Here is a 14,930-nt window from a genome sequence, read left to right as displayed (position 1 = left end):
TACAGAATTAAGAAACAACTTCTATTTAACAATGTACACACCTTCCTAATAATACCTAGAGACTTCATTGCTTTTTTACAAACATGATCAATCTGTTCTTTCCAGTTTAATTTATCATCAACTATGATACCTAAAAACTTTGTCGAAGAAACTTGGTTGATTTTTGTGTCATTGATAAAAAGATTTGCATCTTCATTCGAATACCTCCTGCCATTTTTACAAAACAAGATGAAATTCGATTTTTTTACATTCAATGACAGCTTATTTGTCTGGAACCAATCAGAGACACAAGATAGACCTTCATTTGCTTCCCTAATTAATACTTCAAAATTCTCATGTGACATTATAATGTTGGTGTCATCAGCAAACAGAATTGAAAATAGTCTAGGAGATACCCAAGCGAAATCATTGATATATATCAAAAATAAAAGGGGACCAAGTATAGAGCCCTGAGGAACCCCACAATTTAGCTTTGCCCTGTCAGAATCGACACCATTAATGGAAACAAACTGTTCCCTATTATAAAGATAGTCTCTGAGCCAATTTATTACAAAGCCGGAAAAACCATACCTCTGAAGCTTAGATATAAGTATTGTATAGTCCACAGTATCAAAAGCTTTGGATAAATCCAGAAATATACCAACAGAGAATTGCTTATTGTCAAGTGCCTTGGTAATTCTATCAATAAACTGTAGGAGAGCCATGTAAGTAGAATGTTTTTGTCTAAAGCCATATTGATGTTCATATAATATATTATTGTCCTTTAGGTGTTTAAGAATTCTAGAGTAAACTAACTTCTCCAATTATTTCTAAAGCGGCTCGCTGCATTTCACGAGTCGCCTGCGCTGCAGACGCTCCCAGCGAGCCAATCATCCTTCAGAAGGCGCAGCTGCGACCGACTGAAAGGACGCTGAACAACGGACGTGCTGGAAAAGTGATCAGGTGCAGGTCGGCAGTAAATTAGACAAAAGTAACCAAAGGGGGCCGTCACAGCATGCTGTAACCAGCCGACTACGTACCAGTTGCATGAAGTCTTGCCACAAGATCTGCTTCTGACACGAGCCGGCCAAAGCCACAGGTGGATGAGGAACGAGACAGGAACCGACTGGAACCCGCAGTGGGCGGGGGCGAAGAGTCGCGCTTTCTTTCCGGGTTCATCATCACTTCCCCTTAAATAGGCTGGCGACGCACGCCATTGGTCAAGGCTGCGCACTCACAAATAAGCACTTAAGTGCGTCTTACCACAAAGGAATATGTTTTTCATTTATTGTAATAATTAATTTGATCATCGACCAGTATTTTGGGGCAAATATGCCGTAGTTTCGTGTGAGCTAATGATTATTACTTTTTTTGCCTAGAAACGCTATTTTTTCCACAAAGGAAATGTTAATCGAGTGGACAATCCTAAGTACCCCCTGAACCCTTAAAGGATTTAACAGAGTAATCTGCAGGTCTGGATTGTTGAAATGGGTGTACATGCAGTCCGCAAAGGGAAATAAATCAGTAATGTTCGTAAAGAAACAATTTTTACTCCACACCTATCTGTATAAAATTATAAAATAATGTATTGAATCATCTGGAGTTGAGTATTGTGTAGTAGGTGAGATCATGAAGGCGTTTGGGAAACGCCGGATGGGACATGCAATTATGAAGACTAAATTGGCAAAAATCTGTGAACAGACCAAAATGACATGGGTGGACGGGGGCCACGGACTGACCCGTACGAACTACAGACTGGACGACTGTTTCCAGGGCCGCAGAACGCGCCCTATTTGAAGGAGACTGACAAATACCAACTTGGTCAAAAAGCTTACTTCTCCGAACTTTGGTCTCTGCTTACTCCAAACAGGTCGGGGACGGACGGACACCGACCCCACAGACAGAGTGGGTTCTCCTGAGAGTCAAGAGACGGTGTTCGAGCCGTGGTGGACAGGACCCAGAACGAGGACCCAGGACCTCCCACGTCGTCCGACTCCACAGGAAAGGTGACACGTGGTGCCACTGGTTGCAGTGGGCCCACCGGACCCCCACAAATATCAGAACCCCAGATCCGGCTGGATCTGCCGCAGCAGCGGACATCAGACCTGAGCCCTCAACATAGGGGCAGAATAATCCCCTGGTGCGGGTCCACCGGGTGTCAGGGTAGTCTACCCCTGACACCTAAAGAAAGAAGATACACAGAGTGATCTCTGAGGAGGGATCAAAAGGGGAATTGTTGGATAAAATAATTCAAAACCAAACAGAATATGTAAACTGCATGTGCTGATTAACTAAATGTGTCTGTGTTGAAGCTAAGGTGCATTCTTCTGACGTTTCACTGAAATTTTCTGTACCAGGCACGAGATAAGGGGGGCCCCCAGCAATAAACTTTGGGCCATCCCCCCCTTTCTCTTAAAGTAATAAACCAGCCACACACACAGAGCGGCAGATCTAGCAGGACGGTTGACAGGAACAGGCTGCGGAGCCTGTTGCAGCTAGATCTCCCTCTGCAGAGAAACCTCTTTAATTATATGCCAGTGTTTGTGTCTTTCTCTAACTTTTCCAGCTCAATCAACAAACCCGGGGTGATCAGTTCGATCGCAACATTACCTTGTAGTTACTTGCCCAGTAATTCTATTTCCTAAGTATTTACCCAATAAGTACAGAAATTTTTACCTGGCTTTTACTCAGTAATTAAAGTGAAACTGGACTGTAAAAGAAAGCGTGTGTTGTTTCCATAATATTACCTCTGTCCTCCACTAGTTACCTGTATTAATGGCACCTGCTTTAACTGGTTATCAGTATTGATAACCAGTAACAAAAGTATTGAGATGAACTTTTGTTATTGATCAAATACTTATTTTAAACTATAATTTGCAAATACATTCTTTAAAAATCAGCCAATGTCATTTTCTGATTTTTTTTTTTTTCATTTTGTCTCTCGAAATCCTGTGGTTACCACAGGATTTCGTCTCTGCTTTTCGCGGATGACGTTGTCCTGTTGGCTTCATCGGACCCGGACCTTCAGCATGTACTGGGGCGGTTTGAGGCCGAGTGCAACGCGGCAGGGTTGAGAATCAGCACCTCCAAGACTGACGCCATGGTTCTCCACCGGGAAAGGGTGGCGTGCGTTCTCCGGGTGGGTGGAGAAGTCCTGCCTCTAGGTGGAGGAGTTTAAGTATCTCGGGGTCTTGTTCACGAGTGAGGAAACGATGGAGCGGGAGATTGACAGACGGATCGGTGCAGCGTCCGCAGTTATGTGGTCGATGTACCGGACCGTCGTGGTGAAGAAGGAGCTGAATGGAAAGGCAAAGCTCTCAATTTACCGGTTAATCTACGCACCTACCCTCACCTATGGTCATGAACTTTGGGTAGTGACCGAAAGGACCAGATTGCGGATACAAGCGGCCGATATGAGTTTCCTCCGCAGGATGGCTGGACGCTCCCTTAGAGATAGGGTGAGGAGTTCGGTCACCCGGGAGGAGCTCAGAGTCGAGCCGCTGCTCCTTCACATTGAGAGGAGTCAGCTGAGGTGGCTTGGGCATCTGTACCGGATGCGTCCTGGACGCCTCCCTAGGGAGGTGTTCCAGGCATGTCCCACCGGGAGGAGACCCCGGGGAAGACCCAGGACACGCTGGAGAGACTATGTCTCTCGGCTGGCCTGGGAACGCCTCGGACTCCCCTTGGAGGAGCTGGAAGAAGAGCTGCAGGAAGTGTCTGGGGTGAAGGAAGTCTGGGCATCTCTGCTGAGACTGCTGCCCCCGCGACCCGGGAACGGATAAAGCGGCGGACGATGGATGGATTTTGTCTCTCATGGTTGAGATATACCTGTGATGAAAATTACAGATATATCGGTAACCCTTTCATTTACAGTACAGTAATAACCAGGTAATTACACTGTAATTACCTAGTAGTACCTTCTATTTACAAGGTAATTACATAGTAACTACCGGGTAATTTACCCAGTAAGTACTAGGTAATTATTACGTATTTTCTTGTACCATGTAATTATGTGTATTTACCATGTAATAACATGGTAAATACCTGGTTGTTCAAACTAAACATTACTAGGTAATTACAAATATATTAGATGGGAACTATGAGGGAAATTACAGGTATTTACTAGGTTAATATTGGTAACTACCAGTCAATTTACCATGTAATTACTCTGAAATTACATGAATTATTTCTAAGTAAGTACCAGGCAATTACTAAGTATTTTTCTGCAAACTACCAGGAAATTATAACCTATATTTGAGGTAGTTACCAGCTAATTACACTTCAATGACCATGTAGTTACCTTGTATTTACTATACATTTCATAGATAACTACCGGGTATTTACCCATTCATTACTGATTTATGTATTATCAAAGGGATCCGGTACCTCCCTGTACCGGATGCCTCCTGGAAGCCTCCCTAGGGAGGTGTTCCAGGCATGTCCCTCCTCCCTAGGGAGGTGTTCCAGGCATGTCCCTCCGGGAGGAGACCCCGGGGAAGACCCAGGACACGCTGCACACTGGAGAGACTATGTCTCTCGGCTGGCCTGGGAACGCCTCGGACTCCCCTTGGAGGAGCTGGAAGAAGAGCTGGAGGAAGAGCTGGAGGAAGTGTCTGGGGTGAAGGAAGTCATATACCCCCTCACACACCACCACCTTGTAACAATTACGCCAAAACAGGTGATCTGTCAAAGACTTTTTTTTCTTCAAAAAGATAAAGAAAAAAATACAAAGTTCTGTCAAGGACCCCAGTAATATCTGCATTTGCCCATCAGTAAGTTTAAGTACGTTTTTCAGCAACTAGCACAACACTGATCCTAACCCTAATCCCCACTCGCCAGTGCACCCCCCCAAAATGTTTTATCACCAGCCGTTACTGCATACACATACCTAGATATATACGAAAAAGAACCATGTCCCATGAAGGCCGGTTAGCTCAGAAGGTCAGAGCGTGGTGCTAATAACGCCAAGGTCATGGGTTCGATCCCCATACTGGCCAAACTGGTTACCAGTTAAACTCTGGGTATCTTACAATGTTTCAGATTTTAAAGATCGTATGTTTCATTGTTAACTTTATGTGGACCAAGAATTATTTACGTCTGCAGGATCACCTGCCTTGAAGAAAGGAGGAAATAAAGATGACTTTTAAACATAAGTAATTTACTAAGTTTATAAAGCGATGGGAAGTTTATTTGTAATAGACATTCCATGTACAATTCAAAGTGCTTTACATTAAAACATTTGAAAAATGAGGATAGAAATATGTGTCAGTGATAAAGAATTATCATCCAACAATAAAAAAGGCTCTAGATGCTCTGGTTCTGCAGGTTCTCTGACAGGTTGTTGTGGCCGAGTGGTAAGGGCTTTTGATTGCCTTATATTTGTAAAAATATGAAGAAAAGAAGAAACTAAATATTCAGACTGTAACCTGAGTATCTCAGCTGGTAGAGCATCAGACTTTTAATCTGAGGGTCCAGGTTTCAAGTCCCTGTTCAGGTGGATAAACTGCTGACCACAATTTCTAACTGTTAAGAAACAACCGGATTATTTTCAATGTCCATCTCAAGCTATTAAATAAAAAACAAAGGGTGAAATACAGAGACAAAGCTCTCTTGCAAGACCTCGGTAGTTCGGATTCAGAGCATCACACTCTTAATCCATGGGACCTGTATTTTTCCAAACAATAACTGTGCCCAACTCTGCCCAAACTTGACAAACTGCTCGATCGATTGTAGAAAGATACAAAGGACAACTCAAATCTTCTTACTCCTAAGTTTTTATTTTCTTGAAGATGGGTTTAGTTTGATGGTTTAAATGGGGATAATCAAATAATGGAATGGGATAAAGGAGAGTAGTAGTAGGTTGATAACCTTTAAGATAAACAGAAAAGACATTAGACTCAATTTAAACAACAATCAGTAAGCATTTTTCCTTTAAGATTTCTAAATAATATGTCACTCAGTGTTACTCAAACATTTAAATTAACTTCTCAAAGTTAATTTCTTAACTTAATAGTTTTTCAAATGATCAATATTAACTAAACATAAAGTAACATCATGTTTGTTTGTTTGTACTGTTTATTCCGAATATGCCAGGAAGCAAAATAATAAAGCATAGAAAAACCGAAAATAAATGACATATTCGAAAAGGAGTGAGAAGAAGCATAGCTTATTAGCTCTCACCCCTTTGTCTAAAATAAAAAAATATATATATATTATATATATATATATATATACACATATACACTGTATATACATACACACCTACATATACACATACATAGTCTAGATACTGTATCCATATATACACATACACACATACCTAAACATACCTACACATACATGCACACATATACATATACACATATATATACCCACACATACACACACACACAGGCTTCTCTGCCTCTCATCACCATGCCATATCAAATGAATGATAATAAACAATAATCATACATGAACTTTATCCTTCGTACCCTTTAAACAACATATTTTTGTACATTTTCTTGAACTGTTGGATGTTTGGACTTTGTTTGAGTTCCTCACTTAGGTTGTTCCATAGCTTGACACCGGTAATAGATATACAGAAACCTTTCAAGGTTGTTCGTATGTTTAAGATTTTGAAGTTATGTTTCCCTCTTAACTGATACCCTCCCTCCCGATTCCTAAATACATTTTGGATATTTTCTGGTAATTGTCTGTTTTTTGCTTTATACATGATGATTGCTGTTTGGTAAGATATGATGTCAGTGAATTTCAGTAATTTTGATTGTATAAAAAGTGGATTTGTGTGTTCCAAGTATTTGACCTTATGAATAGTCCTTATTGCTCTTTTCTGTAGGATGGTGAGTGACTGTAATGAAGTTTTGTAATTATTTCCCCAAATCTCAGCACATTAATGTAAATATGGCAAGACCAGTGAACAGTAAAGTGTGCGAAGTGAATTGTGATCCAGTAGTTGTTTTGCTTTGTGTACGACTGCAATGCTTTTTGAAACTTTGGACTGTACATGTTTGATGTGTGGTTTCCAACTCAGTCTGTCATCTACTGTAACCCCAAGAAATTTGTTTTCGTGCACCCTTTCAATTTCAATCCCATCTATTTCTATTTGCACCTTTGTGTTTACTGTGCATTTGCCAAATAACATAAACTTGGTCTTACTTACATTTAATGATAATTTATTCCAGTCAAACCATATTTTTAGTTTTTTCATTTCCTTGTTTATAACTGTTTCCACTTGTTTAATGTTTTCACCCGAATAAAAAATATTGGTGTCATCTGCATGTTTGACTACTTTCAATAATCTATACATGCTTAAATTAACATAAACAAATTAAGTCAACTTAAATTGCATTGGATTTACTAAACTAAAAAACCCAATCACATCCACATTCAAACTGGTTCTTTCTACCAGTTGCGTCTTTCAATGGATCAGGTGTGTGGTCAGGAGTTGTTACCAGGAGAGAGATGGAGCTAACCGAGACCAGAGCAAACATTTCCTGCCATGCCTTCCTGTGCACAGATGAACATGGCCCCAATTAGTGACTTCCTGGGAGCAGCAGTACTGTGTGTGGTCGCCCTCTGCTGGTTTGGAGTATGAAACTTGGTATTTGACACAACAATAACGGAACAATGTTAATGGCAGCAAAGTGGGACTTGTTCACTCTGAGCCACATGTAGATGATATCAGTGCCAGGACTGAGTGTGTGAGTGACTACATCACCTTCTGTGTGGAAAACATCATCTCCACCACAACACAAAGGTGTTTACCCGACAATAAACCCTGGATCACCAGTGACCTGAAGGAAATCCTCAAACAGAAGAAAAGAGCCTTCAGGGAGGGAGACAGAAGATTATTGAGGTCAGGACAAAAACTAGTGAAAGTCCAGACTAAAGATAAGGAGGAGGAAGCCGGAGAACAAGCTGCAGCAGAACAATGTGAGAGATGTGTGATCAGGGATGAAGAAGAACAGGCTTCAGGCAGAAGGAGAACCAGATAGATGGAGGTCTCATCTTCCAGCTCATTCATGGTTTTTCTACTGCTCCATCATCGTCTCCTCCGGCACCAGGAGATGCTGGACCCGTCCACCTCCCACCTGTCTGTCTCTAGCATTCTCCTGCTACTTCACCGCATGTTTAGCTGAAACCCAGCTGCTATCTCCACTCCAAGCAAAAGAGAAACATCTTTTATCTGATTATGATCAGAGTATTGTTGTCCATGTAGACATAGGTGTTGACTGTTAGAACTCATGTTCATAATGACTGCTGAGTTTCCCCCAAAAGAGAGAACTTCACTCTTAACTCCCTCTCATGTTTGCTGCATGGGCTGGAATTGAACCGAGGTCAACTGCTAGCAGATATGCTGACCACTAAACCACCAACGCTGCAGGAGACGTCACAGTTTACCAGCCAGCTATTTATCCAGCTATTTATTGTATTTATTGTATTTACTTTTTTAGCTTTTTTATTATCTTTAAACCTTTAATCCATTTTAGTGACTTTGTATTTTATGTTATTTATTATTCATCTTAAGTTTTGTATAGATTTCTCTAAAATTTTACACTTTTTAGGCATTTCTTACTTTCTTTTAATCTTTTAGTTTTTAGCTCCAGTGTTTCCTCAGGGGGGTCGTCCACACTGGGAGGTGTGTCTGCTCCGCCCATGGGGGTGTCGTCATGGGGATCCCTCAGGCCTGGGTAGCTGGGGGGGGACTCCACCTTCTGTGTGGGGTCTGCCCCGGTCTGTCCGGGTTGGGGGGGTCTCTGTGGCGATGCTCCTGGTGGTCATGGTCGGTAGAGCTTCTCAGTGTGGACGACCACACATAGGTAGTGTTTTCCTCACCTGGATCGTTAGTGCTAAGCCATGTCACCAGTCCACTTACTGTGTGTGTGTGTGTGGGTGTGGGCGTGTGAGTGTGTGCACATGTGTATGTGTGTGTGTGTGTGTGTGTGTGTGTGTGTGTGTGTGTGTGAGTGTATGCACATGTGTATGAGTGTGAGTGAGGGTGTGTGTATGCGTGGGGGGTGGGGGGTGGGGTCGTATGGGATGTTTTAAATTGAAGTGAAAAGAATTTCACGTTCAATCACTTTTTGAACATCAACTGTAAGCGTACTAAGTGGCGCACGTACACTCTTTGTACATGAGGCCCCTGATGGATGAGTTTTAAATCAGTTTTGTCTGAGGTTAAGACATCCAAGATTTAACAAACCTTTTTTTCCCCATTCAAATATCGATCGTTGTTGGCAGGATTTGAACCTGCGCGGGGAATCCCCAATGGATTTCGAGTCCATCGCCTTAACCACTCGGCCACAACAACCACTCCTATATGTGTGAATCTGCAGAATCAGACAATTTAGAGACTTTTTAAAACTGGATGATTTTACTTTATCACTTTGACACATATTTTTATCTTAAATGTTGCTATTAAATCACTTTAAATTGTGCATTAAATGTGGTATACAAATAAACTTGCCTTGTGTCTCCTGATAAATAAATGAAATTCATTTTTTTAAAGATTATCTTTTGTTCCTCCTTTCATCAAGTCAGGTGATTATGCAGACTTGAACAATTCCAGGTTCATATCAAAGTTTTCTGTTGCAGCTAAAGTTTGTCTGGTTGGTGAACTCGTGAGGATGGATAAATAAAAAAACTGAAAGTTCATTATGACCCTGATGTGAGTTGAACACATAACCTTCTGATCTGGAGTCAGACGCGCTACCATTGCGCCACAGAGCCTTTTCTGACACGGTCTGTATAACTGTATAGAGCATCTTTGGCTGAATGAGTCAGCAGCTGAATTCTGGTTACCCCGGCAACAAGAACCTCGACTTAGAACCTTCCGGTTTGGCTGTGAGAAAAACCCAGATTTTGTGACAAGTTCTCAAATAACTAATTTGTGAGAAAACCGTAGCTCCTAGCAGAAAAACAAAGACATCGTGAGAGACACAGAACTCGGCAGATTCTGACAATCTTAGATATTCCTTAAAATGTCTGAGTAACGGCAGTGCGAAAACAAAGTGAGATTTTTTTGAAGAAAACTTTCGATTACATTACATTCAATGGAGACCGAGGCAGGAATTTGCGCCGCTTTAGCCCCCCTGTTTAAATGTTGTGCATACCCGGCCTGTCAAAGTCAAATTTTTGCATCCCAACACCTATGTCTACATTCTGACCAAAAATCATTGGTCTCCTTTTTACAGTTTGTCCGTGACCTTGAGTTACAAATAAAAATTCAGGTCATTTTTTTTACTGTCTCTCCCACTCTAGCAAATGACAGCTCCACTCTGGATTTGACAAAAAAGTGATTTCCAGTCCTCGCTTGAGTGATCATATCTTGAAAAGTGTCAGGTTAGGAGAGAGAGGAGAAGTTTTCCTCCGTTTTGAAGTTTGAATGACATTTCTACGTGCAAGTATGAGAAAGTTAGGTGACTCAGAAAAAAGGTGGATTTTGGCTTTTTTTAACCTCATCCCATCCACACTATGACATTCTGCGCCATAAACATACATGGGAAAATCTCCCCATTAGTTTGGAAATTTGGAAATTTTCTTGCACTTCGTGCAAAAAACTATTTGTGCCATCGCTCTGAAAATTGACAGGACTGTAGTTAAATTCAGGGCCAACAACTTTCTAAAGTGCATGTTTTTGCACGTTGCACAAAAATGTGTGCACCAACCGCTAATAAAAGTCATACCACTCGATTCGGGCTTAAGGCACACGTGTGTACGTTTTTACTTTTCGTGTTTTCTCTGCGCCAGAGGCACGCCTCGTCCATAGCTATTGCATAGCTATGGAGGAGGCGTGGTTCTTGGCGCAGCTGTGGCAATAATAATTAATAAAGGAGATTATTTATCAAATTGAATTATCAAAATTACTTAATCAAAACAGGGCACCACCTGATGTAATCAGGAAAATGTTAACTAAACAGCAAAAATCAGTCTCAATGTAGATTATTCTTCAGAATAATAGTAAAGGAGGAGGGAGTCCGAACACAGGCCATTGCAATCAGTAATTGTGACAAATATGCGTAAAATAAGCACAAACAACTTCTCTCATTCAAATTAATAAATTTATTCACACAAGTGTCAAGAAGATGGTAAAACAAAACTTCGGATAAATTCTGATGGCTAAACTACCCAAAAACAACAACTAACTAAACATGAACACAAAACTTCAGATTACCTGTGTGTGTGTGTGTGTGTGTGTGTGTGTGTGTGTGTGTGTGTGTGTGTGTGTGTGTGTGTGTGTGTGTGTGTGTGTGTGTGTGGGGGGGGGGGGGGGGGGGGTGGGGGGGGGGGGTTAGTAGGAGCAGAATGAGGGGAGCCAACAATAAACAAACACACTCAACTAATGAGCACAGTTGTGACGGGATCACCAGTCCGGCTCACAACGTAAAACTAACTTTTAGAATGTGTTACTAAGTTTCTCTGCCCAGACACAGAACAGCCTCTTACGTGAATCTTTGTAAATGAAGAGAAAGTGGTTTGATCCGGCCGGTCAGTGTTTCTTGATGAAACAAAGAGTAGTTACGCTCAGCAGGGGATCCTGATAAAGAGCGTCTCTCTCTCTCTCTCTCCTGGTCCAGATGAGGACCAGTGTGGATGAGGGGAATACATGGGCACAGCAGCTGGGCCTCTTTCAGCTCCAGGTCGGTCCAAAGGCGTTCACGACGAGGCCTGCAGGGTCCCTGGTTCGGCTCCTGTTTGGGCTCAGAAAACTTGCGGCCACTCGCTGCGAAACGGACAGAGCAAAGGAGAAGAGAGCGAGGAGAAGAGAGCTTTTCCTTTTATAGCTGGTCCAGGAAGTCAAGGCCCCCCCTCTGGCTTGGGGTCTGTGTCCAATCAGGGGCCGTTCCTTATCACTGCAGTGCCTTAGATGCAAATCCTGGTTGAGCTTTGCGTCCATGGGGTTTCCTTTGTTCCATGTGGTCAGGTATCAAAAACTCGAGGCTGGTCTCAGCCTGAGGCCCCAGAACTGGGCCTCAAAGCTGACCCAAGGCCTCAACTGTTCATATAATCACACAATCCATAGTTCATATCGGACTGTGGCCCAACAAATATTTCTCATATCTTTTCTCATCATTTGTATTGTGCTGGCCGATCGGGACGGCTGAATTCCTCATTCTGCGCTGGGTGAGGGGATGGTGGGGTGGACTGGACTTGTGGAAATGTGTGTATCTGTCTATGTATGTATGTATGTATGTATGTATGTATGTATGTATGTATGTATGTATATATGTATATATGTATATATATATATGTATATATGTATATATATATATGTATATATATATATATATATATATATATATATATATATATATATATATATATATATATATATATATATATATATATATATATATATATATACACACACACACACATATATATATATATACATATACATACATACATATACACACATATACATACACACACACCTAGAAATATTTGTGTGAGAATGCCTGTAATGAATAAGATTGTACACGGTAAATAATGTACGCTTTTATGTATAGATGAATACAGGGACTCATGGTAAATAGTGTTTATATAGAGGGACATGTTCCTGCAAATGGCAATAATCACCCAGGTATCCGCAAATTTATACTCATGTATACCACAATATGTATACACTGTGTAAAATTGTTAATATTAATTTGTGTAACTTCTCAATACATCAAGATTTTTGACATCTAATAACAAGGGTCTATGTGAAAACATGATATTGAGTTCAAGGGGTAGGAGAAATCTTTTTACTACTCACTCACTCACTCATCTTCTTATCCGTTCCCGGGTGGCGGGGGCATTAGCCTCAGCAGGGATGTCCAGACTTCCTTCACCCCATACACTTCATCCAGCTCCTCCGAGGGGAGTCCGAGGCGTTCCCAGGCCAGCCGAGAGACATAGTCTCTCCAGCGTGTCCTGGGTCTTCCCCGGGGTCTCCTCCCGGAGGGACATGCCTGGAACACCGCCCAAGGGAGGAGGGACATGCCTGGAACACCTCCCTAGGGAGGCGTCCAGGAGGCATCCGGTACAGATGCCCAAGCCACCTCAGCTGACTCCTCTCAATGTGAAGGAGCAGCGGCTCGACTCCGAGCTCCTCCCTGGTGACCGAACTCCTCACCCTATCTCTAAGGGAGCGTCCAGCCACCCTGCGGAGGAAACTCATCTCTAAGGGAGCGTCCAGCCATCCTGCGGAGGAAACTCATCTCGGCCGCTTGTATCCGCAATCTTGTCCTTTCGGTCATAACCCAAAGTTCATGACCATAGGTGAGGGTAGGGGCGTAGATTGACCGGTAAATCGAGAGCTTCGCCTTTCGACTCAGCTCCTTCTTCACCACGACGGTCCGGTACATCGACCGCATAACTGCGGACACTGCACCGATCCGTCTGTCAATCTCACGCTCCATCGTTCCCTCACTCATGAACAAGATCCCGAGATACTTGAACTCCTCCACCTGAGGCAGGACTTCTCCACCCCCCCGGAGAAGGCATGCCACCCTTTCCCGATGGAGAACCATGGCCTCAGTTTTGGAGGTGCTGATTCTCATCCCTGCCGCGTCGCACTCGACCTCAAACCGCCCCAGCACATGCTGAAGGTCCCGGTCCGATGAAGCCAACAGGACAACGTCCTCTGCAAAAAGCAGAGATGAAATCCTGAGGTTCCCAAACCGGATCCCCTCCCGCCCCTGGCTGCGCCTAGAAATCCTGTCCATAAAAATTATGAACAGGACCGATGACAAAGGGCAGCCGTGCCGGAGTCCAACATGCACCGGGAACAAGTCTGATCTACTGCCGGCAATGCAAACCAAACTCCTGCTCCGATCATACAGAGACCGGACAGCCCTTAGTAGAGGGCCCCGGACTCCATACTCACCGAGCACTCCCCACAGAATGGCACGAGGGACACGGTCAAATGCCTTCTCCAGATCCACAAAGCACATGTAGACTGGTTGGGCAAATTCCCATGAACCCTCGAGCACCCTGTGGAGGGTGTAGAGCTGGTCCAGTGTTCCACGACCGGGACGAAAACCGCATTGTTCCTCCTGAATCCGAGGTTCAACTATCGGCTGTACTCTCCTCTCCAGTACCCAGGCTTAGACTTTCCCGGGGAGGCTGAGAAGTGTGATCCCCCTGTAGTTGGAACACACTCTCCGGTCCCCCTTTTTAAACAGAGGGACCACCACCCCGGTTTGCCACTCCAGCGGTACTGTCCCCTTCCTCCATGCAATGTTGCAGAGGCGTGTCAACCAAGACAGCCCTACGACATCCAGAGACTTGAGGTACTCATGGCGAATCTCATCCACCCCCGGTGCCCGGCCACCGAGGAGCTTACGAACCACCTCGGTGACCTCGGCTTGGGTGATGGATGAGCACGCCTCCGAGCCCCAACCCTCTGCTTCCTCAGTGGAAGGCATGTCAGTCGGGTTGAGGAGATCCTCGAAGTATTCTTTCCACCGTCCAACAATGTCCCCAGTCGAGGTCAACAGCTCCCCACCCACACCGTAAACAGTGCCGGCAGAGTACTGCTTCCCCCTTCTGAGGCGCCCAACGGTCCTCCAGAATTTCCTCGAGGCCGACCGAAAGTCTTCCTCCATGGCCTCCCCGAACTCCTCCCAGACCTGAGTTTTTGCCTCCAGGACCGCCCAAGCCGCGGCTCGCTTGGCCTGCCGGTACCTATCTTCTGCGTCAGGAGTCCCACCGGCCAACATAGCCCAGTAGGACTCCTTCAGTCTGACGGCATTCTGTACTTGCGGTGTCCACCACCGGGTTCTAGGCTTGCCGCCACAACAGGCACCGGAGACCTTGCGACCACAACCTCGAGCCGCCGCGTCGACAATGGAGGCAGAGAACATGGTCCACTCGGACTCGATGTCCCCCGCCTCCCCCGGGATCTGAGAGAAGCTCAGCCAGACGTTCCCAACAGACCCTCACAATCCATTTGGGTCTGCCCA

General features: G+C 43.8%; 4 non-coding genes across 4 annotated transcripts; 2 read left to right on the top strand and 2 right to left on the bottom strand.

Moving 5' to 3' along the window:
- Positions 1–4,902: 4,902 nt before the first annotated feature.
- trnai-aau (transfer RNA isoleucine (anticodon AAU)) lies at positions 4,903–4,976 on the top strand. Its single transcript has one exon. It is a non-coding gene; the product is annotated as a tRNA-Ile (tRNA).
- A 427-nt stretch (positions 4,977–5,403) lies between these two features.
- On the top strand, positions 5,404–5,476 carry trnak-uuu (transfer RNA lysine (anticodon UUU)). Its single transcript has one exon. It is a non-coding gene; the product is annotated as a tRNA-Lys (tRNA).
- A 3,734-nt stretch (positions 5,477–9,210) lies between these two features.
- trnas-cga (transfer RNA serine (anticodon CGA)) lies at positions 9,211–9,292 on the bottom strand. Its single transcript has one exon. It is a non-coding gene; the product is annotated as a tRNA-Ser (tRNA).
- A 347-nt stretch (positions 9,293–9,639) lies between these two features.
- Positions 9,640–9,711, bottom strand: trnaw-cca (transfer RNA tryptophan (anticodon CCA)). The gene has a single exon. It is a non-coding gene; the product is annotated as a tRNA-Trp (tRNA).
- Positions 9,712–14,930: the final 5,219 nt, after the last annotated feature.

The sequence above is a fragment of the Cololabis saira genome, chromosome 15, assembly GCF_033807715.1.
Source record: "Cololabis saira isolate AMF1-May2022 chromosome 15, fColSai1.1, whole genome shotgun sequence".
Classification (NCBI taxonomy): domain Eukaryota; kingdom Metazoa; phylum Chordata; class Actinopteri; order Beloniformes; family Belonidae; genus Cololabis; species Cololabis saira.
The sequence above is the reverse complement of the archived record's forward strand: the minus strand, read 5'-3'. Positions and strand labels throughout refer to the sequence as shown.